At 38.2% G+C, this 25,265-nt stretch overlaps 1 protein-coding gene and 1 pseudogene across 1 annotated transcript in view; one reads left to right on the top strand and one right to left on the bottom strand.

The window, feature by feature from the left end:
* SSH2 (slingshot protein phosphatase 2) overlaps positions 1-25,265 on the top strand; it is a 286,303-nt gene that overhangs the window by 121,597 nt on the left and 139,441 nt on the right. The window lies entirely within an intron of this gene.
* LOC136324879 (pleckstrin homology domain-containing family A member 1 pseudogene) lies at positions 18,806-20,016 on the bottom strand (annotated as a pseudogene).

Consider the following 25,265-nt stretch of genomic DNA (forward strand, 5'->3'; position numbering starts at 1 on the left):
TCTCCCCATTTACAGCTTCAGAAAAATAATTTAAAAAAAAAGAAAAAGAAAAAGAGCCGGACCAGGTGATGGCACAGTGGATAGAGCGTCTGACTGGGATGCAGAGGACCCAGGTTCGAGACCCCGAGGTTGCCAGCTTGAGCGCGGGCTCATCTGGTTTGAGCAAAAGCCCACCAGCTTGAACCCAAGGTCACTGGCTCCAGCAAGGGGTTACTCGGTCTGCTGAAGGCCCACGGTCAAGACACATATGAGAAAGCAATCAATGAACAACTAAGGTGTGGCAACACGCAATGAAAAACTAATGATTGATGCTTCTCATCTCTCTCCGTTCCTGTCTGTCTATCCCTCTCTCTGACTCACTCTCTGTCACTGGAAAAAAAAAAAAAAAGACATTACTTAAAAAAAAAAAAAAAAAGAAAAAGAATTCCAAAGGATTCTTAGATTTTCTAGTAGACCAGATTTAAAGATCTCTGAGTTAATATTAAGCTTTACATATTAACTTAGCATCTACATAATGATGAAGTAATGAAATCTATTCATTTATTCATAGCACTGAATGAACCCCTGTTTAAAAGTTGCTGGCAATAAACCATTAATATGACTAGCAAAGAGTATTTGTAGGTTTCTTCTAGTCACCAGAAAAGGTTTATGTATAAAAGTAAGAAATGAAGAAAAACTTGTACTCTTTTTTTTTTTTTAAGTGAGAGGAGGGGAGGCAGAGACAGACTTCCATATGCACCCTGACCAGGATCCGCCCGGCAAACCTACTAGGGGGCAATCCTCTGCCCATCTGGGGCCCTTGCTTTGTTGCAACCAGAACCATTTTAGTTCCTGAGGCCAAGGCCATGGAGCCATCCTCAGTGCCCTGAGCCAACACACTCTAATCGAGCCATGGCTGCAGGAAGGGAGAAGAGAGGGAGGGAAGCAAGAGGGTGGAGGGGTGAAGAAGCAGATGGTCGCTTCTCCTGTGTGCCCTGACTGAGAATCGAACTGGGAACAGCCACATGACAGGCCTATACTCTACCACTGAGCCAAACGGCCAGGGCCAGTACCCATTATTTAAAAATCAAAATTTACTTGCCTGTTGTAATTTTTTACATTGTGGGTTTCCTAGGCATTTTTTTCTTTTTTTTTTTCCCCCGAGAGAGAGACAGAGACAGAGTAGAGAGAGAGAGGAATAGACAGGAAGGGAGAGAGATGAGAAGCATCAACTGGTAGTTGCAGCACTTTTATTGTTCATTGATTGCTTTCTCATATGTGCCTTGACCATGAGGCTCCAGCTGAGCCAGTGACCCCTTGCTCAAGCCAGAGACCTTGGGCTCATGCCAGTGACTTTGGGCTTCAAGCTAGCAACCTTTGGGCTCAAGCCAGCAACTTTGGGCTTCAAGCCAGCGACCTTTGGGCTCGAGCCAGTAACCATGGGATCATGTCTATGATCCCACTCTGAAGCCCGTAAGCCCACGCTCAAGCCGGTGACCTTGGGTTTCGAACTTGGGTCCTCAGCATCCAGGTCAACGGTCTATGTACTGTGCCACCGCCTGGTCAGGCTCCCAGGCTGTTTCTAAATCTAACTGCTTTAGTTTGACTCAAAGCAAAGAAACTTCTCTCAAGTGCCAAATCAATGCCCCTTGTAGGTAAATGTTATGTAAGAGGTTGTTTTTTGTGTGCTTGGCTGCTATTCTGGCATTCTCCATTACTTAACACAGAATAAACCAGCAGTGAGTTAGTGTCTTTTGATTGAGCATGCCTAAACTCATCTTGTCAGTTTGTGTGTTCAATTGTGGTTTGTAGTAGGGAATTGAATAGTAAAGAGCATATCATTAAACTAATCCCAGTTCCAGTTAATAAAGACGTTGCATTAATGATCTTTAGTTTTAACCAAATGCCATTTATTGGAAAAGTCATAAGTTAAAAGTAATCTTTTAACATAATTAGCCCAAACCACGATGCCTTTAAAAACCAATAAAAAGGTTGGCCTGTGGTGATGCAATGGATAGTGTCTACCTGAAACGCTGTGGTTGCTAGTTCAAAACCCTGGGCTTGCCCAATCAAGGCACATATACCAAGCAGTCAATTAACAACTAAAGTGAAGCAACTATGAGTTGATTCTTCTCACTCCCCATCTGATCTTCTCTCTGTAAAATAAATAAAAAAAAAACAGTGAAAATGCAGCCCAGAGAATAGGAGAAAATATTTGAAAATCATATATAGAACTAATGTACAGAATATATATAAATTCTTATAACTCAACAACAGAAGATACATATATCCTGTCTTAGCTCAGGCTCTTTTATCCATTGTAAACTTTAAATAGCTATCTCATATGAGTCAATCTAATAAAATTGTATGGTAATAAATAAAGATAAACAAAAATATGCTAATGAAATATAATTTTGAAATCCCAAGATATCTCTTTTTAATTGAAGTTATTTGGGTGACATTGGTTAATAAAAATTATATAGGTTTCAGGGGTACAATTCTATAATACATCCCAAGAAATCTTTTTAAAGATGAATAGTTGGGCCTAACCAGGCAGTGGTGTAGTGGATAAAGCATCGTTCGAAACCTCAAGGTCGCCAGCTTGAGCACGGGCTCATCTGATTTGAGCAAGGTTCCCCAGCTTGAGCCCAAGGTCGCTGGCTTAAACAAGGGGTTACTCAGTCTGCTGCAGCCCCCTGGTCAGGGCACATATGAGAAAACAATCAATGAGAAACTAAGGTGCCACAGTGAAGAATTGATGCTTCTCATCTCTCTCTCTTCCCGTCTGTCTGTCTCTCTCTGTCTCTTTGTCGCTGTCACAAAAAAAAAAAAAGATGACTAGTTGGGGTTGGAAACCAAATACTTAGATCCAACATTAGAAAATATTTTAATTATAGCAAAATTCTCTTATTCCTATGTATACCAACTCTAACCTAAGAATTGTATAAGTGAAGAGAACGGAATGACCTTTAGGTAATTCTTTTTGGAGTCAGCAATATTTTTAATTATTTTTAGTTTTTGGGTTTTATTTCAATTACACTTCTCCTTCACCATTACTTTGTATTGGTCTCAGATGCCATGGACCAGCAATATTTTGTAAATTGTATTGTAAAATAACATAGTTTCAAATATCTGGGAGAAATGTTCTTTTTTTTCTTTTAAGACAAATGAATGTTTAAGCCATTAAGGACCAATTCTCTGTGCTTCGCCCCTCAGCTCCAGCAACACATATAATATTTGTTGCCAATTTTTATGTTTTTGAAAACTCAGTGTGAAGTTATTTTTCATGTTTAGCCCAAAACCTCTTCTGTTTTTAACCATAGTTTTCTTTCTCCTTAGTCTTTCATAGACATAAAGAATTACTCACCATTTATTGAAAAAGTTCTTCACTTTTCTTTTTTTTTTTTTTTTTTTCTGAAGCTGGAAACAGGGAGAGACAGTCAGACAGACTCCCGCATGCGCCCGACCGGGATCCACCCGGCACGCCCACCAGGGGCGACGCTCTGCCCACCAGGGGGCGATGCTCTGCCCATCCTGGGCGTCACCATGTTGCGACCAGAGCCACTCTAGCGCCTGAGGCAGAGGCCACAGAGCCATCCCCAGCGCCCGGGCCATCTTTGCTCCAATGGAGCCTTGGCTGCGGGAGGGGAAGAGAGAGACAGAGAGGAAAGCGCGGCGGAGGGGTGGAGAAGCAAATGGGCGCTTCTCCTGTGTGCCCTGGCCGGGAATCGAACCCGGGTCCTCCACACGCTAGGCCGACGCTCTACCGCTGAGCCAACCGGCCAGGGATTCACTTTTCATAACATAAGTAATTTCCCCAAGGTACTTCAAACCTAGCAATGAAAACAAAGTCTGCAGCAAATGGGGTAGCAAGAGAGCAATGTGGACCAATGACGTCTCAGAAAATCTCTTTGAAGAGCCAGGTTTTGAATGAATAGGATTTAGATAGCAGAACAGAAGAGCATTCCAAGTATAGAAAGATGGAGAGAGTGGAAGGAAATCCTCAGAAGTCTGGAAGTAAGTACTAGTGTGCTTCAGGGACAATAAGGAAATAATTGTCTATATCTTACAAGCAGAGAAGTTTTTATTTGATTGATCTTTGTCTAGAAGAATGACATGACTGCCAGATGAGTCTGGCAATATTACACAGTATGCGAGGAGGCAGGAAAACTCTCCAGAAAACTGTTACAGGCAAATGGCTAGAAGTGGACAATTACTTCCCCATCTGACAGCAGCATGAGGAGAGTGACTGTGTCTTTTATCTCAGTAGCCACAGCAATAAACATGTAATTAGCACGCAGTAAATTCTTGTGGAATGAATAAATGAGAATAGAAGAATGTTGATATATCTGCTAGAAATAATAGCTTTACTAGAAATGAATCAGTGTGTGTCTGTGTATGATGTAGTTTCACCATGGTATTGTGTTACTAATTCATTCAGTCTATGGGGAAAAAAATCTTTCCTCCAAGATCTTTCTCTCGGGTACCTCATCAGATTTCCTTTAGCTTGTATTTGTCTGTTTATTTTTTAGTTTTGAGATATGACTTCATTTAATTTCAGCCTTTTTGGTATAATAATTTGTGTGTGGATTTAAATATAAAGACAATAAATTGGACTATATTGTTCATCTTTTAGCTATGAAAAGAAGACAGATGTACTTCTACTTTAGTATATGTTCTAATTAATAACTATATTAACCTAGAGAATATTTTACTTACAAAACTGAAATTCTGTATCCATTACATAACTCCCCAACCTCTCATCGACCTCACTCCTGGCAACCAACAATTTACTTCCATCTCTGAGAATTTGACTACTGTAGGTACCTCATATTAAGTGGACTCATACAATGTGTTGTTTTGTGGCTGCCTTATTTCACTTAGCATAATGCATTCAGGGTTCATTCATGTTGAAGCATGTGTCAGAATTTTCTTTCTCTTAAGACTGAATCATATTCTGTTGTAAGCATATGCCATATTTTGTTTATCCATTCACTTGTGCATGGACATTTGGGTTGCTTCTACCTTTTGGCTATTGTGAATAATATGGCTGTGAACCTGAGTGTACAGATTTCTGTGACTCGGCTTTTAAATGTATATGTACCCAGAGTTATGGATCATATGGTAATTCTATTTTTAACTTTTGAGGACCCACTATACCATACTATTTTCTACTCCCACAAACAGTGCACAAGGGCTTTGATTCTTCACATACTCAAAACACGTTATTTTCTGGGTTTTTTGGATCATAGACATCCTAATTCATGTGAGGTGGTATCTCATTGTACCTTAACTTTTTAAAAAGTGGAAAAGAAGAAAAGTTCATTGTGAATAGGAGCTGAGATATATATAAATCAATCATGATATTACATATGTCTGATTTACAAAAGTATAGCTTTCCATGCATTAATAACTGTTTCTAACTGATTAAACTGAAACTGTGCATCTTTTGTTATAGACCCTTTTGAAATCTAAATCTCCACCTCCCACCATGTGGTTACTCTTCTGATCCAAAAACTATCAGCTATTTATAAACATTTGGGTGTGGCCACAGGGGGGGGTACTAAGCTGTCCTCTTGTCCTCCAGTTCTGCCACTGTATGAAATAACCTTTAAATTGGTAAGTGCACACTTATAAAAGCTCTTTTCCTAGCCATTTGAGTAAGAATTTTCATTTCACTAAAGTATTCTTTGTTTCAAAGAATGTATGTACAGACTCTTTTTATATTTATCTGGCATGTTCTGCTTCTGGTAGCTATGGAAGGCATTCTTAAATTTAATTTGAAAAATGAATCTAATTATTGCAGCCCTAATGAAATTAGGTATAGCTTTTAAAGCTAGGTAAATAATTTTACTTTTCCACCAGATATTATTGTTCATAGTATAAACAAACAAACAAAAAAGTAAATTTTTCCTCAATTCTTGACTTTGACAAACTAAGTTTTGGAAGACTTGTTTTTTGTGTATTATAAAAATACAAAGACTAATAAATATCAAATACTTATTACTGCTGACAGAGGATTCAGAGAAGACGGTGGAATAGGAAGCACCAAGAATCCATTTTCTACTTAAACAACAATTGCCCTGGCAGAATCTGTCTGATATAACTATTTTGGAACTCTGGAGTCTGTTGAGGGCTTGCAACTTCTAAGGGAAGATTTGGAAGGTAAATTGTGTCAATTTCAGGCCTTAGCAGATATCCATCCCCCACCCTCAGCCCATGACAGGCAGCTGTGTATGTGTTTCTGGAGCAGCTTGCAAACATCTTGTAGAAGACAGGGAGGGCAAAAGGGACCCTATCCTCTAGATATCAGGGATCTGTACTCTGATAGCTGATTGCTGCTTCTGATCACAGAGGTGCCAACAGAGAAGCAGGCATCCATTATTGCACCTACCCCCTTTGTTGCAAGACCCTCTCCCTCTAGCTAAAGTGACTTCAACAACTTAATGGGCTAGCAGTCTTTCTTTTCTTCCCCTTTATTTTTTGCTTTATCTCCTTTGGGGAGCCAGACATTAAAGAGTAGGACATTTAAAATCAACTACATATGAGGAGATAATTAGAAAGTAATCATACATGATCAGGGAAAGGCTCATAAACTGAGAAGACTATAAACTTACACCTCAGTCTGATCCATGGTACAGAGACAGCCTACAACAATTAATAATAATAATAATGCAAAAAATAATAAACCCTGAGGAAAATGGAGAATCTGATTTTCAAGCTTACCACATTATTACATTCTAATGTCCAATGTTCAACAAATAGTTGCTAGGCATATAAAGAAACAGGAAAGTATAAATATTAATGCATTCAAAGGGAAAAAATAAGTCAACAGAAGTCCCTGAAAATGACCTGATGGCAGATACACTATCTAAAGACTTTAAAGAAACTTTATTTTTTAACTTTTTTATTTATTCATTTTAGAGAGGAGAGAGAGAGAGAGAGAGAGAGTAGGGGGAGGAGCAGGAAGCATCAACTCCCATATGTGCCTTGACTAGACAAGTGCAGGGTTTCGAACTGGTGACCTCAGTGTTCCAGGTTGACGCTTTATTCACTGAACCACCCCTGGTCAGACTAAAGCAACTGTTTAAAGATGTTCATAAAACTAAAGGAAAATGTGGAGGAAGTCAAGAAAATGATATTTGAACAAAATGGAAATATTACTAACGCAAAAACTTAAGAAGAAACCAAAAAGAAATTCTGGAGCTGAAAAGGACAATAACTATAATGAAAAATTCCCTAGATGAATTCAAAGGCAGATTTGAGCATACAGGAGAAAGAATCATTAAACTTGAAGACAGGACAGTGGAAATGATCAAGTCTGAGGAACAGAAAGAAAAAAGATGAAGGAAAGCAAACCAAGCCAAAAGGACCTATATGACATTAATAAGAGAATCAATATACATATCATATGAATCCCAGAAAGGGGAGAGAGAAACAGAGAAACTGTTTGAATTAATAATGACTAAAAACATTCCAGATTTGATGAAAGATTTGAATATAAACATCCAAGAAGCTGGCCCTGGACAGTTGGCTCAGTGGTAGAGTATCAGCCCGGTGTGTGGAAGTCCTGGGTTTGATTCCCAGCCAGGGCACACAAGAGAAGCACCCATCTGCTTCTCCACCCTTCCCCCTCTCCTTTCTATCTTTCTCTTGGTTCCTCCCGCAGCCAAGGCTCCACTGAAGCAAAGCTGGCCCAGAAACTGAGGATGGCTTTATGGCCTCCACCTCAGGTGCTAGAATGGCTCCAGTTGCAATGGAGTAATGCCCCAGATGGGCAGAGCATCACCCCCTAGTGAGCTTGCCGGGTGGATGCCAGTCAGGCGCATGTGGGAGTCTGTCTCTATGCCTCCTTGCTTCTCATTTCAAAAAAATACAAAAAAAAAAAACAAAAACCAAGAAGCTCAATGATTCTGAATAAGGTGAACTAAAAGAGTCCCACACTAAGACACATCTTTCAAAAGTTAAAGAATCTTAAAAGCAGCAAAAGAGAAGCAAATTGTCACATACAAGGAATCCTCGATAATACTGATCAGATTTCACATGGAATTGGAGACCAAAAGACAGTGGCACAAGATATTCAAAGTACTAAAAGGGGGGAAAATGTCAAACAAGAATTCTATATCTGGCAAAATTGCCTTTTAAAAGTGAAAAAGAAATTAAAACGTTCCAGATAAACATAAGCTGAGGGAGTTGGTGACCACTAGACCTGCTCTATAAGAAAGAAATGCTCAAGGACTTCTTGCAAGGTGAAATGAAAGGACACCAGACAGTAACTGGAAGCCATATGGAGAACTAATGATCTTAATAAAGGTAAATACATGGGCAACTATAAAAACTAGTATTATTATAACAATGGTTTGTAATTGTACTTTTTTGTTTTCTACATGATTTAAGAAACAAATACATTTAAAGATAAAAGTTACTAGTATACTATAAATTTTTTTACTGAGAGAGAGACAGGCAGGATGGGAGAGAGATGAGAAGTATCAACTCATAGTAGTTACAGCACTTTATTAATTGCCTTCTCATAGTGGGGGTGGGGCTCCAACCGAGTGATCCCTTGCTTTAGCCAGTGACCTTGGGCTTCAAGCCGGCAACCTCAGGGTTTTGAACCTGGGTCCTCAGCCTCCCAGGTCAGTGCTCTATCCACTGTACTACCACCTAGTCAAGATAGTGTACTGTCATTTGATTTCTAACTCCAAATCTTGTCTTCTACATAATTTAAGAGACTAATCCTTTAAGATAATTACTAGTTTATTAGTTTTGGGATAAATTATTTGGGATTGATTATTAGTTTTGGGATACACAGTGTATAAAGAGAGAATGTTATGACATCAACAACTAAAAGGGTTTGTGGAGGTGGAGCTGTAAAGGAGCAGGGTTTTTGTTTGTTATTGAAGCTAAGCTGGTATAAGTTGAAATGAGAGTGTTTTAACTTTAGGTTAAATGTCATTTATATTATAATTACAAAGAAATTAGTTAAAAATATAAAGAAAAGGAAATGAGAAAGGAATTTAAACATTTCACTACAAAAAAAATCAACTAAATGCAAAAGAAAACAGTAATGCAGGAATTGAGAGAAAAAAATGCTAAATGGCATATATATAATACAAATAACACAATGACAGAAGTGAATTTCTCCTTGTCAGTAACTACTTTAAATGTGAATGAACTAGACTCTCTAATCAAAAGATAGAGATTGTCATAAGAGATATAAACACATGACCTAACTACAAGAGATTCATTTGGGATACAAAGACACAAACAAGGTGGAAAATATTTCCATGCAAATAGTAACCAAAAGAGAGCAAGAGACAATCCTGCAAGAACCCCTAAAGAGTCCAAGAATTCTAAATTTAACCTGGGCTCCCAGGTTGTCCCGAGGTGTTTTTGTCAAGATAAGGAAAACAATCCACGATTCATAGAGAGGTAAACAGACTTACCCAAATCATAAAACTCCCTTTTAGACCTGAAGATGGCAGCAGAGTAGGCAGACGCACAGACTCCCAGCTCACACCACCGAACTGGATTATAAACTAATTTATGAACAATCAGTGTGAAAAACCAAATCTGGACTACAAGAACAGCTCTCAAAAACCAAGGAGCTAAAAAGAAGCCACAACAAACCTGGTAGGGAGCACCTGAATCTCCCCTGCATACTGTAATGGGGTGGGGGTGAGGCTGGGCTCTCACTCTAAGGAAAAGAGCAGTAAATACTGCTCACAGCCACTTGCCTGGCGACCAGGGAACGAGGTGTGTTGAAAGGGCCTGCTTGTATTCCGAAAAGAAAGGGGAGAGAGAGAGAGACGGATGGTGAGGGGGAGAGGAATAAAGGTGATGACCTGAAAAGCTGACTCATTCAGTGCTAGAGGTGGCCATAACTGGGGGAGGGGCTGATCCTTCCACAAAGCAAAATACAAAAGTACTTCCAGGTCACAGAGATACAGACATCTCTCCAGCTCCAATCAGCACAACAAGACACAGCTGAAAACAAGAAGTGGGGAGGAGGGGCAGTAACTCAGGTCTCCATGGAGATCTGAGATACACCTCCCCCTACTGAAGCTGAGAAAGCAACCTGCCCCCAGAGATTAACTGGCAGAAGAGGACTTCAGAGCCTCAGGTCACACCCACCACATTCCTGGATACAGTTTCAAATAAGCCCCCTGCTGAGATCAGCAAACAATACAATCACCTGTTAAGAAAACAAACAAATCAAGACTTCAAAGCGGCCCAAATCCAAAAATGGATTACAAATAATAGCTGATGCCAACCCAAGAAGACTTAGAAACAACACAAGTGAAAACTGGAGGCAGACAACACCAAGCCTAGACTCAACCAGCTCTACAAAGAAAATACCCAAACACACAGACATAATGAGAAGACAAAGAAGTGCAATCCAAATGAAACCACAAGAGAAACCTTCAGGAGATGAACTGAGTGATATGGAAATAATCAAACTTCCAGATGCGGAGTTCAAAATAATGATTGTAAGGATGCTTAGGGATCTTAGAACAACAATGGATGGTCATCATGAACACCTAAATAAAGAAATAGCAAGTATAAAAAAGGATATTGAAATATTAAAAAAGAATCAGTCGGAGATGACAAATACAATATCAGAAATGAAGACCACAATGGAAGGAATTAAAAACAGGACGGATAGAGCTGAGGATCGAATCAGTGAGTTGGAGGACAACTGAAATGAAGGCATGAAAGCAGAGAAGAAAAAAGAAAAGAGACTCAAAAAGTCTGAGGAAACTCTTAGAGAGCTCTGTGACAACATGAAGAGAAATAACATCCGCATTACAAGGGTTCCTGAAGAAGAGAAAGAACAAGGGATAGAAACTTTATTCAATCATATCATAGCTGAAAACTTCCCTAAATTAATGCAGGAGAAATTCTCACAAGTTCAAGAAGCACAGAGAACTCCACTAAAGAGAAACCCAAAGAAACCTACACCAAGACACATCATAATTAAAATACCAAAGCTAAGCGATAAAGAGAAAATATTAAAAGCTGCTAGAGAAAAAAGGCTATCACCTACAAAGGAGCCCCCATAAGGATGACATCAGACTTCTCAACAGAAACACTTGAGGCTAGAAGGGAATGGCAAGAAATATTCAAAGTAATGCAGAACAAGAACCTACAACCAAGACTACTTTATCCAGCAAGGCTATCATTTAAAATTGAAGGAGAAATAAAAAGCTTCACAGACAAAAAAAAAACTCAAGGAATTCATTACAACCAAACCAATGCTGCAGGAAATGTTAAGGGGCATGGTGTAAACAGATCAAAGTGGGAAAAGAATATAGCAAAAGAGGAATACAGCTTTAAAGAATAAAATGGCAATAAACAACTACATATCAATAATAACCTTAAATGTAAATGGATTAAATGATCCAATCAAAAGACATAGGGTAGCTGCATGGATAAGAAAACAGGACCCGTATATATGCTGTCTACAAGAGACACACCTTAAAACAAAAGATGCACATAGGTAAAAGGATGGAAAAAATACTTCACACGCAAATGGAAATGAAAAAAAAGCTGGAGTAGCAATACTTATATCAGACAAAATGGACTTTAAAACAAAGAATATAGTAAGAGATAAAGAAGGTAACTACATAATGATAAAGGGAGCAATCCAACAGGAAGATATAACTATTATAAATATCTACGCACCTAATATAGGAGCACCTAAATATATAAAGCAGACTTTGATGGATATAAAGAGTGAGATCAACAGCAACACTATAATAGTAGGGATTTTAATACCCCATTAACATCACTAGATAGATCCTCAAGAAAGAAAATTAACAAAGAAACAGCAGACTTAAAGGACACACTAGGTCAACTTGATTTAATAGATATCTTAGAACCTTTCACCCTAAAGCAGCAGAATACACATTCTTTTCAAGTGCTCGTGGTCCATTCTCTAGGATAGACCACATGTTAGGGCACAAAAGTGCTCTCAACAAATTTAAGAAGATTGAAATCATATCAAGCACTTTCTCTGATCACAATGGCATGAAACTAGAAATCAACTACAACAGAAAAGCTCAAAAATTTTCAAACACATGGAAACTAAATAGCAGGTTGTTAAATAACGAATGGATTAAGAATGAGATCAAAGAAGAAATTAAAAAATTCCTAGAAACGAATGATAATGAACATACAACAACTAAAAATCTATGGGACACAGCAAAAGCAATACTGAGAGGGAAGTTCATAGCACTACAGGCACACTTTAAGAAGCTAGAAAAAGCTCACATAAACAACTTAACCCTGCATCTAAAAGAAGTAGAAAAAGAACAGCAAGAAAGCCCAAATGTAGTAGAAGGAAGGAAATAATAAAGATCAGAGCAGAAATAAATGACATAGAGACTAAAGAAATAATACAGAGGAGCAATGAAACTAGGAGCTGGTTCTTTGAAAAGGTAAACAAGATTGATGAACCTTTAACTAGACTCACCAAGAAAGAGAGAGAGAGGACTCAAATAAATAAAATTAGAAATGAGAGTGGAGAAATAACAACTGACACAACAAATAAATACAGAGGATTGTAAGAAAATACTATGAAGAACTGTATGCCAAAAAACTAGACAACCTAGATGAAATGGACAAATTCCTTAAAGCATACAATCTTCCAAAAATCAATCTGAAAGTATCAGAAAACCTAAACAGACCAATTATACCAAATGAGATCAAAACAGTAATCAAAAAACTCCCAACAAAGAGAAGTCCTGGGCCAGATGGCTTCACAAGTGATTTCTAGCAAATATTCAAAGAAGAACTAACTCCTATCCTTCTCAAGCTATTTCAAAAAATTCAAGAGGAAGGAAGACTTTCAAACTCCTTTTATGAGGCAAGCATAATTCTGACTCCAAAACCAGGCAAAGACAACACAAAGAAAGAAAATTATAGGCCAATATCCCTGATGAATATAGATGCTAAAATCCTCAACAAAATATTAGCAAACCAGATCCAACAATATATGGAAAAAATCATACACCATGATCAAGTGGGATTTATTCTGGGGAGGCAAGGCTGGTACAATATTCGTAAATCAATCAATGTGATTCATCACATAAACAAAAGAAAGGAGAAAAACCACATGATAATTTCAATAGATGCAGAAAAAGCATTTGATAAAATCCAGCACCCATTCATGATCAAAACTCTCAACAAAGTGGGAATACAGGGAACATACCTCAACATGATAAAAGCTATCTATGACAAACCCACAGCCAACATCATACTCAATGGGCAAAAATGAAAAGAAATCCTCTTAAGATCAGGAACAAGGCAGGGGTGCCCTCTTTCACCACTCTTATTCAACATAGTCCTGGAAGTCCTAGCCACAGCAATCAGACAAGAAGAAGAAATAAAAGGCATTCAAGTTGGAAAAGAAGAAGTAAAGCTATCATTATTTGCAGATGATATGATATTATCTTACATTTATTTTTTTGGTTGTAATAGTGAAGGGGATTGTTTCCTTAATTTCTCTTTCTGACTGTTCATTGTTGGTGTATAAAAATGCCTCTGATTTCTGAGTATTAATTTTATATCCTGGCAACCTTGCTGAATTCATTTATCAGGTCCAGTAGTTTTTTGGCTGTCCCTCTCTCAGACTATCTCTGTCACCAAAAAAAAAAGATTTCCCAGGTAAAAGTGAAAATTTATCCTAGAACAGCATCTGTTCTTTAAATTATGATTAAATAGGAAATGTATATAAATTATAGGCATACAAATATATTTTATTATACCTGTGTAATGGAAGGAAGTTGGATTATACTATTGTTCTTTCTGTTTTTATTGTAATATTACTCCTATAGATAAAAACTCAATTCTATTTTAGCTTTCCTGACTAGTTAGTGTTGATTTTCTTTTTATATATACGAAGAGGTCATCAAGGGAAGTATAGACAAGTAGCAGTGTAATAGAAGGAAAGAGAAATAAACTAAGAGCAAGAAGACCTGGTTTTAGTTTTGTCTCACCTCATAACTATGCTAAGCCTCAGCTTCCTCATCTGTCAAATAAGGATATCTGCCCATCTATCCTATAGGATTGTTTAAAAAGGAAGCAAAATAGTTCATAGGAAATCTTTGACAAATATTGAGCACCAAATATTATGTCAAGGTGTAAAGTAATGGTACTTTCACTTGTATTTGTCAAAGTTCTTCCCTATTTTCTTTCACAAGCTTATAGCCCAATTTCTCTAACTTTGCACTATGATTGACACCCTTTATATCATATAGTATTAAGATCATTTACTGAGGAAAAACAAGAAAAGAAATTGGCAGACTTTAGATACCAGTAAATTTCTTATTTAGTACAAATCTAGTATCAAATTAGAACTAAGAGCTTTCCATCTCTGCATCAGCCAGTCAAATGTGATTCAACCTGAATGATTACCTAGTCACAGCCATTGGGTATCATTTAGAAAACCCTGTTTAAAGGTACTGATCATCTTGTTTCATCCATCCAATGAATATTTATTAAGCAAAGACTCATATCCTTGCTTCTCTGATTCACTATTATTCTACCATCCTGAGGCAGAAAGAATGTGTTAATAAACATAACTGGCAGACTGTACTCGTGTTAATTATTCACTGGGAAATTTCCCTAAACTACACAGCCATTTGGCGAGAGAAGAAAGGACCTGTTATCAATGACCTAGCCCAGCCCTGAAACAGCTGTTCAACTGGAATACTAAACAAAAGGTCAGGAAATTTAGAAACTGTTTAAAACACAGAATTGGTTATGAGCCACCTTTGCTTACAACACTCCTTACTCTTCTGTGGAAAAATTCTCACCTTGTGTTCTAACAGAATTCTCTGCTTCCTTTGCATAATACGTCCAACCCTATCTACTATTACACAGTATTTGTTATCTGTTCTTGCCACTTACAACTCAATGAGGGCAGGGACAGTCTCTATCTTGTTCATGATTATATCCTTGAATTCTTGCATATAGAAGGTACTTCGTGACCTTCTGTAGAAGGAATGAATGAAGAACCATACTTTTCATCTATTTTCAGGCTTTGGGAAAAGATACTTAGCGTCTTTGAGCCCATTCCCTCAACTCTGTAATAGAAACAATATTTTACAATTTCTCATAAGGATTTGAGATATAAAAGTTAGCCTCATCAGGTGGTGGCACAGTGGATAGAGCCTAGGACTGGGACCTAGAGGACCCAGGTTCAAAACCTCAAGGTCTGCCTGACCTGTGGTGGCACAGTGGATAAAGCGTCAACCTGGAAATGCTGAGGTCTCCGGTTTGAAACCCTGGGCTTACCTGGTCAAGGCACATATGGGAGTTGATGCTTCCAGCTCCTCCCCCTTCTTTCTCTCCCTCTCTCTCCTCTCTAAAAATGAATAAATAAAATTTTAAAAAACAAAACCAAAAACCTCAAGGTCGCCTGCTTGGGCATGGGCTCATCTGGTTTGATCAAGGCTCATCAGCTTGAGCCCAAGGTCGCTGGCTTAAGCAAGGGGTCACTCAGTCTGCTGCAGCCCCCTGGTCAAGGTGCATATGAGAAAGCAATCAGTGAACAACTAAGATGCCACAATGAAGAATTGATGCTTCTCATCTCTCTCCTTTCCTGTCTGTCCCTATCCGTCCCTTTCTCTTTCTGTGTCACCAAAAAAAAAAAAAAAGTTAAATGCCTATCACATTAATAAGCACTCAACAAGCAGTAACTAGTATTAATATTTTTACTATTACCCCTTTTTATCAATATAAACTGTGTTCGCCCTGGCTGGTTGGCTCAGCGGTAGAGCGTCGGCCTGGCATGCAGGGGACCCGGGTTCGATTCCCGGCCAGGGCACATAGGAGAAGCGCCCATTTGCTTCTCCACCCCCACCCCCTCCTTCCTCTCTGTCTCTCTCTTCCCCTCCCGCAGCCAAGGCTCCATTGGAGCAAAGATGGCCCGGGCGCTGGGGATGGCTCCTTGGCCTCTGCCCCAGGCGCTAGAGTGGCTCTGGTCGCGGCAGAGCGACGTCCCGGAGGGGCAGAGCATGCCCCCTGGTGGGCAGAGCGTCGCCCCTGGTGGGCGTGCCGGGTGGATCCCAGTTGGGCGCATGCGGGAGTCTGTCTGACTGTCTCTCCCCGTTTCCAGCTTCAGAAAAATACAAAAAAAAAAAAAAAAAAATATATATATATATATATATATATATATATATATATATATATATATATATATAAACTGTGTTCTTCTCAAACTAGGATTCATAATTTTATGTCCATAATAAATCTTTTCCATATGTATGTCAGAAACCTTCAAAACCACTACAGCATATTCTTCACCACCACCTACAAAAGGCAAGTGCCATTTAGGTTAAAGCCCTTTTTAAATAAGTTGAAATATGCCTGGAAGGCTAATTTGTTTTGTTTTTTGTTTTGCTTCTTAACTATCCCTCTTCTTAAGAGCTAGAACATGTAATTAATGAAATCACTTTTAATATGCTCTGAATTAAAAGGTAATCATCTCAGATATGTTAGAATGTGAATTCCACAGAACACCAAATGATATAATTTTAAGAAAACCAAACTTTGGGCTTTCTTTCTTTTTTCTTAATTTTGAGCAGTTTATTCTCAAGCCATTTCAGTGTTCACCAGTTGGATATATAAAGATAACAGACATAAAAGCAAACATTGGGAAGCACACCTATATTCCTGTTCTGAAAGAAGACATGTTATATGTACAGAAAAAGAAATGGAGCAAATATTAAGGTTTTCAAAGTAATTTTTTGACAACTCATATGTGACATATTTATAAGAGTACGTTTTAAAGTAATTAGATAATTTCCATAGAATTATAAAAGTATTGACATAAATATTAAAGACTTTTAACAATCACCTATGTATTGAATGCAAGGGTAGTTCCATAAAAAGTCCCAAAATAGAGCTAGTATTTTGCCACTATGAAATATATCAAATTACCAATACCAACATATGTTAACATAAACATGTGATGTGGAAGCTATACCAAAGAAAATAGCATTTGGCTCCTGAATATCACAGACTGTCTATACAAGATTTCTTAGGTGTGTTCATGAAAAAGGAGCTTTCAAAAGAGCCATTATAATAGATAAAAAAGTGATAACTACTGCCTGACAGGTTGGTGGCACGGTGGATGTGCTGACTTTGGATGTTAAGGTCCCTGGTTTGAAATCCCAAGGTCGTTAGCTTAAGCATGGGCTTGCCAGCTTGAGGATGGAGTCACCGTCTTGAGTGCAGGATCATTGACGTGATCCCAAGGTCACTGCTTGAAACCCAAGGTCGCTGGCTTGATCAGGGGGTCAGTGGCTTGGCTTGACCCCCCCCCCAATCACGGCATGAGAAGGTATGAGAAGCAATCAATGAACTAACGTGCTGCAACTATGAGTTGATGCTTCTCATCTCTTTCTCTCAAAAACAAACAAACAAAAAATTTGTGTTTTAAAACATACCGCACAGGTAGTAGAATACCAGCATTCTGGCAACTCTACCATAAAATGATATATCTTTTACCACATTAAACTATGCTACTGAAAATAATTTTATCCCAGTCTTTAAAACCAATTATGTAGGGCCTTTGAGCACATTAACTAGATTAAAAACACAGGCACTTGAATATAAGTTGTTAGTGACAAAAAAGTAGAGGCCATGATAGCATGACTAAGGAAAGTGCATATATCTTTACATGTCAAATGAAGGTCTTTCACTGATCCAAATATAGAAATAAGAACTATGGACAGAGACTTGACTTGGGATGGTGAATATACAATACAGTGTACAAATGGTGTGTTGTAGAATTATGCACCTGAAACCTTTATAATTTTGTTAACCAGTATCACCACAATAAATTCAACTAAAAGGAAAAAGAAATAACTACATATAAAACTTTGATAAGAAAATCAGATTGCTCAGAAATTTCACACCAAATAATTTTCACTGAATAAAGCAATGACTACTGCAAGTCCTATTTAAGCTTTGTCAAACAAATGTCCAGGATACAGTTGTTTAAAATATAATTTTCCTCTTTTCATCACCCCATTACAACCCACAACCCTCACCAACAGTCCAATAATATTCTCTATGAAAACTTACCACTCCCCTTACAATCCAAGGGCACCACAGACATCATGAGTCTAGATAGATTATTCTGGTAATATATTCAATAATACTACCTGGTAAGAATGTGTAAATATTGATCATCTAACAGAAAGTCAGTGTAGCATTTTTTAAGTGACCAAAATAATTAATAAGCATTTTTAATGCTTTACAATTTTAAACATTTAAATTGTCAAATACACTAAGAAAACATATCACACACACATTTTCATCACCCAAATGAAAGCATAAAATACTTCAGACAGTTGATACTGAGATTCTTGGGGCTTTCTTTCTTTCTTTCTTTTAAAAAGAGATTGTATTTAGTTTGGCTCCTCCCTAAATCCTGTGTTTGCCAGGATCATCTGCGGGGCACGTATGATACTACAGGGCAGTTTAATATATGTATTAAAAACCATTTCGCCCCGGTCAGGTGTCTTAGTTGATAAAGCGTCATCCTGGCATGCCGAGGTAGTGGGTTTGACCCTGGTCAGGGCACATACGAGAAGCAGCCAATGAGTGTACAACTAAATGGAATGAGTTGATGGTTCTCTCTTTCTCTCTTTTCCTTTCCCCCTCCCTTCCTCTTTCTCCCTCTCTCTCTTTCTCTAATCAATGGAAAAAATTTTTTTTTAAACCTTTTCACCCTCTATCATCTTTGGCTAGAAGCATCATGAAAGGAAACTGAGGGGCTAATGAGGCAGATCAGTCTCCATGTGCTTCCATCTTACATGTCACTGACTGGAAGACTTGTCTCATCCAAGAACACTGGGTCACAATCTTTTTCTTGAGGGCCATTTTTACTTTGAAGTTTTAGCAGAGCTTGTTTAGTCACTTTAGAAGCTGGTGGTTCTCTTGGAGAGACAGCCTGGATCTTGTTCCCTAGCTTGACCTTGGCAAGAGATTCCTAAAATCCTCACTTCTCTGTGGTAAAGCTTGCAACCGAAAAGTTGCTGCGAGAGTCTGTGGAATGTGAGGTAGCTGTTGCTGTACTGGCAGGGTGGCAGGTATGTTTGGATTCTAGACATTTGGAATGCTCAGGAGATGCTGATCAGCGGGGTGTTGGCTGTGCTACAATGAATGGCACCAGAGACTTCTTTAAAAAACAAAACAAAAAAATTTTTTTAATTTAGAGAGAGAAAGAAAAGGGGAGAGAGAGAAAGATTGATTTGTTGTTCCTCTCATTTATGCATTCCCTGGTTGATTCTTTTTTTTTTTTTTTTTTTACAGAAAGAGAGAGAGATAGGGACAGACAGGAACGGAGAAAGATGAGAAGCATTAATCATCAGTTTTTCATTGCGACACCTTAGTTGTTCATTGATTGCTTTCTCATATGTGCCTTGACAGCGGGCCTTCAGCAGACCGAGTAACCCCTTGCTCGAGCCAACGACATTGGGTCCAAGCTGGTGAGCTTTGCTCAAACCAGACAAGCCCGCGCTCAAGCTGGCGACCTCGGGGTCTCGAACCTGGGTCTTCCGCATCCCAGTCCGACGCTCTATCCACTGCGCCAACTCCTGGTCAGGCCCTGGTTGATTCTTGTATGTGTCAGGACCGGGGATGAAACCCACAACCTTGGCATATCAGGACAATGCTCTAACACCAACTGAGCTACCCAGCCAGAGCCACCAGAGTCCACTTTAATCTAATAGTGTATCTCTTCAGGGCTATTGGCCTGCACATAGGAAGTTCCAGACGATGTTACAATTTCAAAGAGGTTGTGCCAAATTTTTATATAACTTGGCTTAGATTCCTTCTAAGTGGTATTACTGGAAAAGCTTCCTTTTCTAATTCAGATTTGAAGTACCCTACTCTTATTGTGCTATCTATTATCCAACTGAAAATATCTTCTTTTTCAGTCTTTCATCATTGCTCCTTGTTTTACACAATATCCAGCTTTGCTAACTGCACTAAAGGTGGGTGAGGGATAAAGTAAGACATTGGCTTTGTGACCAGTTCAAATTTTTTGTCAATACTTTCACCACAGACACTTAATTTCATTTTTAAAGAAATTATTGATTGAGCCTGACTAGGCAGTGGCTCAGTGGAGAGAGCGTTGAACTAGGATGCAGAGGACCCAGGTTCGAAGCCCTGAGGTTGTCAGCTTGAGCGTGGTCTTACCAGCTTGAAAGTGGGGTCACTGGCTTGAGCATGGGATCATAGACATGACCACATGGTCGCTGGCTTGAACCCAAGGTCTCTGGCTTGAGCAAGGGGTCACTCACTCTGCTGCAGCCCCCCAGTCAAGGCACATATGAGAAAGCAATCAATGAACAACTAAGGTGCCACAACGAAGAATAGATGTTTCTCATCTCTCTCCCTTTCTGCCTCTTTGTCCTTATCTGTCCCTTTCTCTGTCTCTGTTACATGCACACATGCACAAATGTATTGATTGATTTTAGAGAGAAAGAGGGATAGGAAGAGAGCGAGAAAGAAAGATTACTTTATTGTTCCACTTAATCATATGATACATACACTGTTGGTGGGATTGTAAACTGTTGCATTCACTATGGAGAACAGTATGAAAGTTCTCAGAAAACACAAAATAGAACTATCGTGTGACCCAGCAATTCTACTGGGATAGAAAGGTGTATTTGGGAAGGTTGAAAATAATTACATGTAAAAATATTGTGTCGTTAGGAAGTTCATGTGTATTACTATTTTTAGTTGGAGGGTTTTTATCTGTGGTCGAAAAGAAGAAATGGTTGTTTTATTTTAAACTTTTTAAAAATGTTTATTTTATTGGTTTTAGAGAGAGAGGAAGGGAGAGAGAGAGACAGGACATCAATCTGTTCCTATATGTGCCCTGACCAGGGATTGAACCAGCAACCTTTGTGCTCCATCTGGCCAGTTTTTAAAACTGTTGGCCAGAAGCTACATATGAAATTCTAAGATCCTTAACTGTGATAAGGTAAACTATGCAGGAGCTCAATATTTAGAGTACCAAATTCCAACATGTCAAGCTCATTAAGTGGATTCTTCCCCTCCCCCCATTTTTTTCATGTGCTGTAGTTTATTTTGGGGTGTATTGAAATGAACTCTAAAAGCCAGTAGCATGCCTGTAGTGATGTCAGTGGGAGTTTGGGAACTGGCCTGGAATTGAGAAGGTGAGGATCATTTAGAAGGATGGCAATGGGAGAGGGTTAGTCATTATTTTAACATATTTAGCTCTGATTTCACATCTGCTCTTAGAACATACAAGGGGGGGGGCACAGAAAATGACCTATACAGCTCTCTTCATATGTGTCAAGCATATATCAAGAATGGGAAATTAAATTATCCTTACAACACACACACACACAATTACATTTGTCACTCTAGAAATTTCTGGAAAATGGCTGACAAGCCAATTTGCTACGGATCTTTTAGGTTCTAGTATGTGAACGTATTTCAGAGGGTTATGAATTCTAAAGGTCTTATTGGCATATATATCTTTAGTGAAAATATTTCTATTTCTTAGAATTTAGACTCTTTAACTATTGCATCCTTTAACTTAAAAATGCTTGCAGAGCAAGATAAATTATTGAGACAATGTCCTCCTTTGCCGTTAGGTCAAATATATTTTTTACCTCTCTCTACTGGCTTGTTTTCCTCAGCTTATAAAAGTGTTCAGGTCTTTATTAGACTAAAATAAATTAAAATATCATTTTAAAATACTATTCCATAACCTTGTTTTTACCTCAAACTATTTTATTTTGATTTCTTGAAAAGACAGTCTGTGTTTACTACCTTCTTTTTTGACTACCATTCACTCTTCAACCTTTGAAATCTGACTTGCTCCGTCCACCACTCAAACTCTGCTCTTGTTAAGATTGCCAGAGAATACTTTTTGTCCCTTTTATTTTTTTTTGTGACAGAGACAGAAAGAGAGAGACAGAGAGAGGGACAGACAGACTGGAAAGGAGAGAGATAAGAAGCATCAATTCTTTTTTTTTTTTTAAGATTTTATTTATTCATTATAGAGAGGGGAGAGAGAGAGAGTGAGAAGGGGGGAGGAGCAGAAAGCATCAACTCCCATATGTGCCTTGACCAGGCAAGCCCAAGGTTTTGAACAGGCAACCTCAGCGTTTCCAGGTTGACGCTTTATCCACTGCGCCACCACAGGTCAGGCAAGAAGCATCAATTCTTTATTGCGGCACCTTAATTGTTTGTTGATTGCTTTCTCATATGTGCCTTGACGGGGGTGGGAGGAGGAGCTGCAGCAGACCAAGTGACCCCTTGCTCAAGCCAGCGACCTTGGGGTTTCAAACCTGGGTCCTCTGCGACCCAGTTCGACGCTCTCTCCACTGTGCCATCGCCTGGTCAGGTTTTGTCCCCATCTTAAATGACACTATTGACAATTCCTCTCTGCAATTCTTACCTCCTTTGGCTTTCTTATTATCATTCTTTGCTGGTTCTCCTTATACTCCCTGCGCATAGCCTCTCAGTTGGTTTCACCAGCAATTCTTCCCCTGTCCATTTTTAAAAAGTTATTTTTGCCCAGGAAACCATTCATGGCTCTCTTTTACTTTATAGTATAGAGGGAAGTTTTCAACCTTTTAGGGATCATGGAGTTGTTATAAAGTGTCACTAAAACGAAGATTTCTACTCCATTGTTCTCAGTTATGTGGAAAGAACACTGGTATTAGAGTCAGGAAACCTGTGTCTGTGTTGGTTGCAAGACCTTTAAAATGACATTCAGCCCTGTCTGGATAGCTGGGTTGGTGAACATCATCCCAATATGCAAAAGGTGTAGATCTGATTCTCAGTCAGGACACATATAGGAACAGATCGATGTCTCTCACTCTCTCTTTCTCATTCTCTCTCTCTAAAATTAATAAGTAAAATTTAAAAATAAATAAAAATAAAAGTACATTTATTCTCTTTTTCTGTGTGATTTATTTCACTTAGCCTAATACCCGCTAGGTCCATCCATGTTGTTGCAAATGGCAAGATTTAATCTTTTTTTATGGGAAATTTTCATTGTATTTATATATATATATGAACCACATCTTCTTTATCTACTCATCTATGGATGGACACTTAGGTTGTTTCCATATCTTTGCTAGTGTAAATAATGCTGCAGTGAACATAGGGGTACATATGTCTATATGATAGTTCTATTTTTAAATTTCCCGAGAACTGTCATACTGTTCTCCATAGTGGCTGAACCAATTTACAATCCTACCAACAGTGCATGAGAATTTCCCTTTCCCTATATCCTTACCAACATTCGTTGTTTCTTGATTTATTGAGTATAGCCATTCTGACATGTTTAAGGTGATATACCATATGATTTTACTTATATATGGAATCTAAAAAACAAAATAAGTAAATAAACAAAACAGAGACAAACACACAGATGCAGAGAACAAATTGATGGTTGCCAGATAGGAGTAGTGTTGGGGGAATGGGTGAACAAGGGGAAGGGATTATGATACACAAATTGCCAGATATAAAAACAGCCATGGGGATATAAAGTACAGCATAGGGATTAGAGTCAATAATATTGTAATAACTATGTATGGTGTCAGGCACTGGACGTATTGGGGTGATCACTTCAGAGGTTATATGGATATCTGATCACTGTGTTGTACACCTGAAACTTGTGTGGTATTGTGTGTCCACTGTAATTGGGGAAAATTTTTAAAAATTTAAAATACATTCATTGAGACTCACTTTACTCTTCCTTAAAAAAATTATGTTTATTGTGAGACATAAGTAACATATATGTCTGAAAATACCTCAAATCGTAGGCAGAGTACTATTGCATAATGTTAGTGGTATTTCATCAATAGTGAATGTCCTTTTAGTTCTTCTTCTGTTAGCTTGTAGCAGAGCATTTTCCTGAGATAAGGGAATTAAGGTTTGTGAGAGAGAGTATAAAACTCTTTAAAATTTTTTTAAAGTACTCCTCTTCTAATTATTTAATGTACTAATTTTCTTAAAGATACCTATCAACCATAAATAGTTTTCCAGCTTTGGGCTAATCATGATGAGAGGGGGGATTATAAACAGACCATTTTATGAACTCTCAAGAAAACAACGGAAAACTCAAAGCTGAAATAACTGCTTTACAAAAAGTGACTATGTAAAGGTAAATTTTAGAGGAAGCGGTCTTTTCTCTTTTTATTTGTTAGACACCATAAAGCAAGAGCTTAAATAGTAATTAGACTATCAAGACTAATTATTGTTTTCTGTAAGTATACTGCGTCCTTACGTATCTGAAACCAGTTGCTATTTTTCCTTACTGAGATTTCTTTTTTATTTGCTGAGAGATATAGACAGGAAGGGAGAGAGGTGAGAAGTGTCAACTTGTAGTTGCAGCACTTCAGTTGTTTATTGATTGCTTCTCATACATGCCTTGGCAGGGGGCTCTAGTCCAGCCGTGACCCCTTGCTCAAACCAGTGGCCTTGGGCTTCAAACCAGCAACCTTGGGATCATGTTGATGATCCTGCATTCAAACTGGTGGCCTCCGGGTTTCAAAACTGGTTCCTCAGCATCCCAGGTCAACACTCTATCCACTGTGCCACCACCAGTTAGGCATTCCTTACTGAGATTTTTAGAACTTAATGTTTTTGCTTTTTTTTCAATATTTTGTTATAAAAGAAGTAAACATGCTGATAAGTTGAAAGAATTTGTACAATAAACAACCAAATACACATCTCTCTTGGACTCACAATTAACATTTTGCTATACTATATTGACTTTATCAGAGAAGTTTTTAAGCAGCAAAAATGTTTTATTTACTCTTTTATATATATTTCATGTAGCAACCTTAAGAAATAAAAAAAGTTCAGTGCTTTACAAGCTATAATTTTCAGAATAAATTTAACATTAAATAAAAATGTATCATAGGTACATGAATGGAAAGATGAACGCCAAATTCAGAGGAGTAGTTGTTACATGTATAGAGAGCAGGGAAAGGGCTCATAAAAAATTTCACAGGGGGCTTCAACTGTAATGTTTTATTTCTTAAATTCTAAAGAGTAAAACGTTAGAATGTGATAGTGCATCTACTGAGTATCTGGCTGTTTGTTGTATGTTGGAAATATTTCACAATTAAAAATTAAGGGAAGATTTGCTACTTAGTTTCTTTTTCCCTGACAAAGTGCTTTTCACTTCACTTAAGATCCTTTGTCCAGTTGGCCTTCCAGCTGAGGTAGATTGAATAGTATCTGACAACACGGAATCTTTTCTCAGTCTGATG

This window comes from Saccopteryx bilineata, chromosome 2, assembly GCF_036850765.1.
Source record: "Saccopteryx bilineata isolate mSacBil1 chromosome 2, mSacBil1_pri_phased_curated, whole genome shotgun sequence".
NCBI classification, from domain to species: Eukaryota; Metazoa; Chordata; class Mammalia; order Chiroptera; family Emballonuridae; genus Saccopteryx; species Saccopteryx bilineata.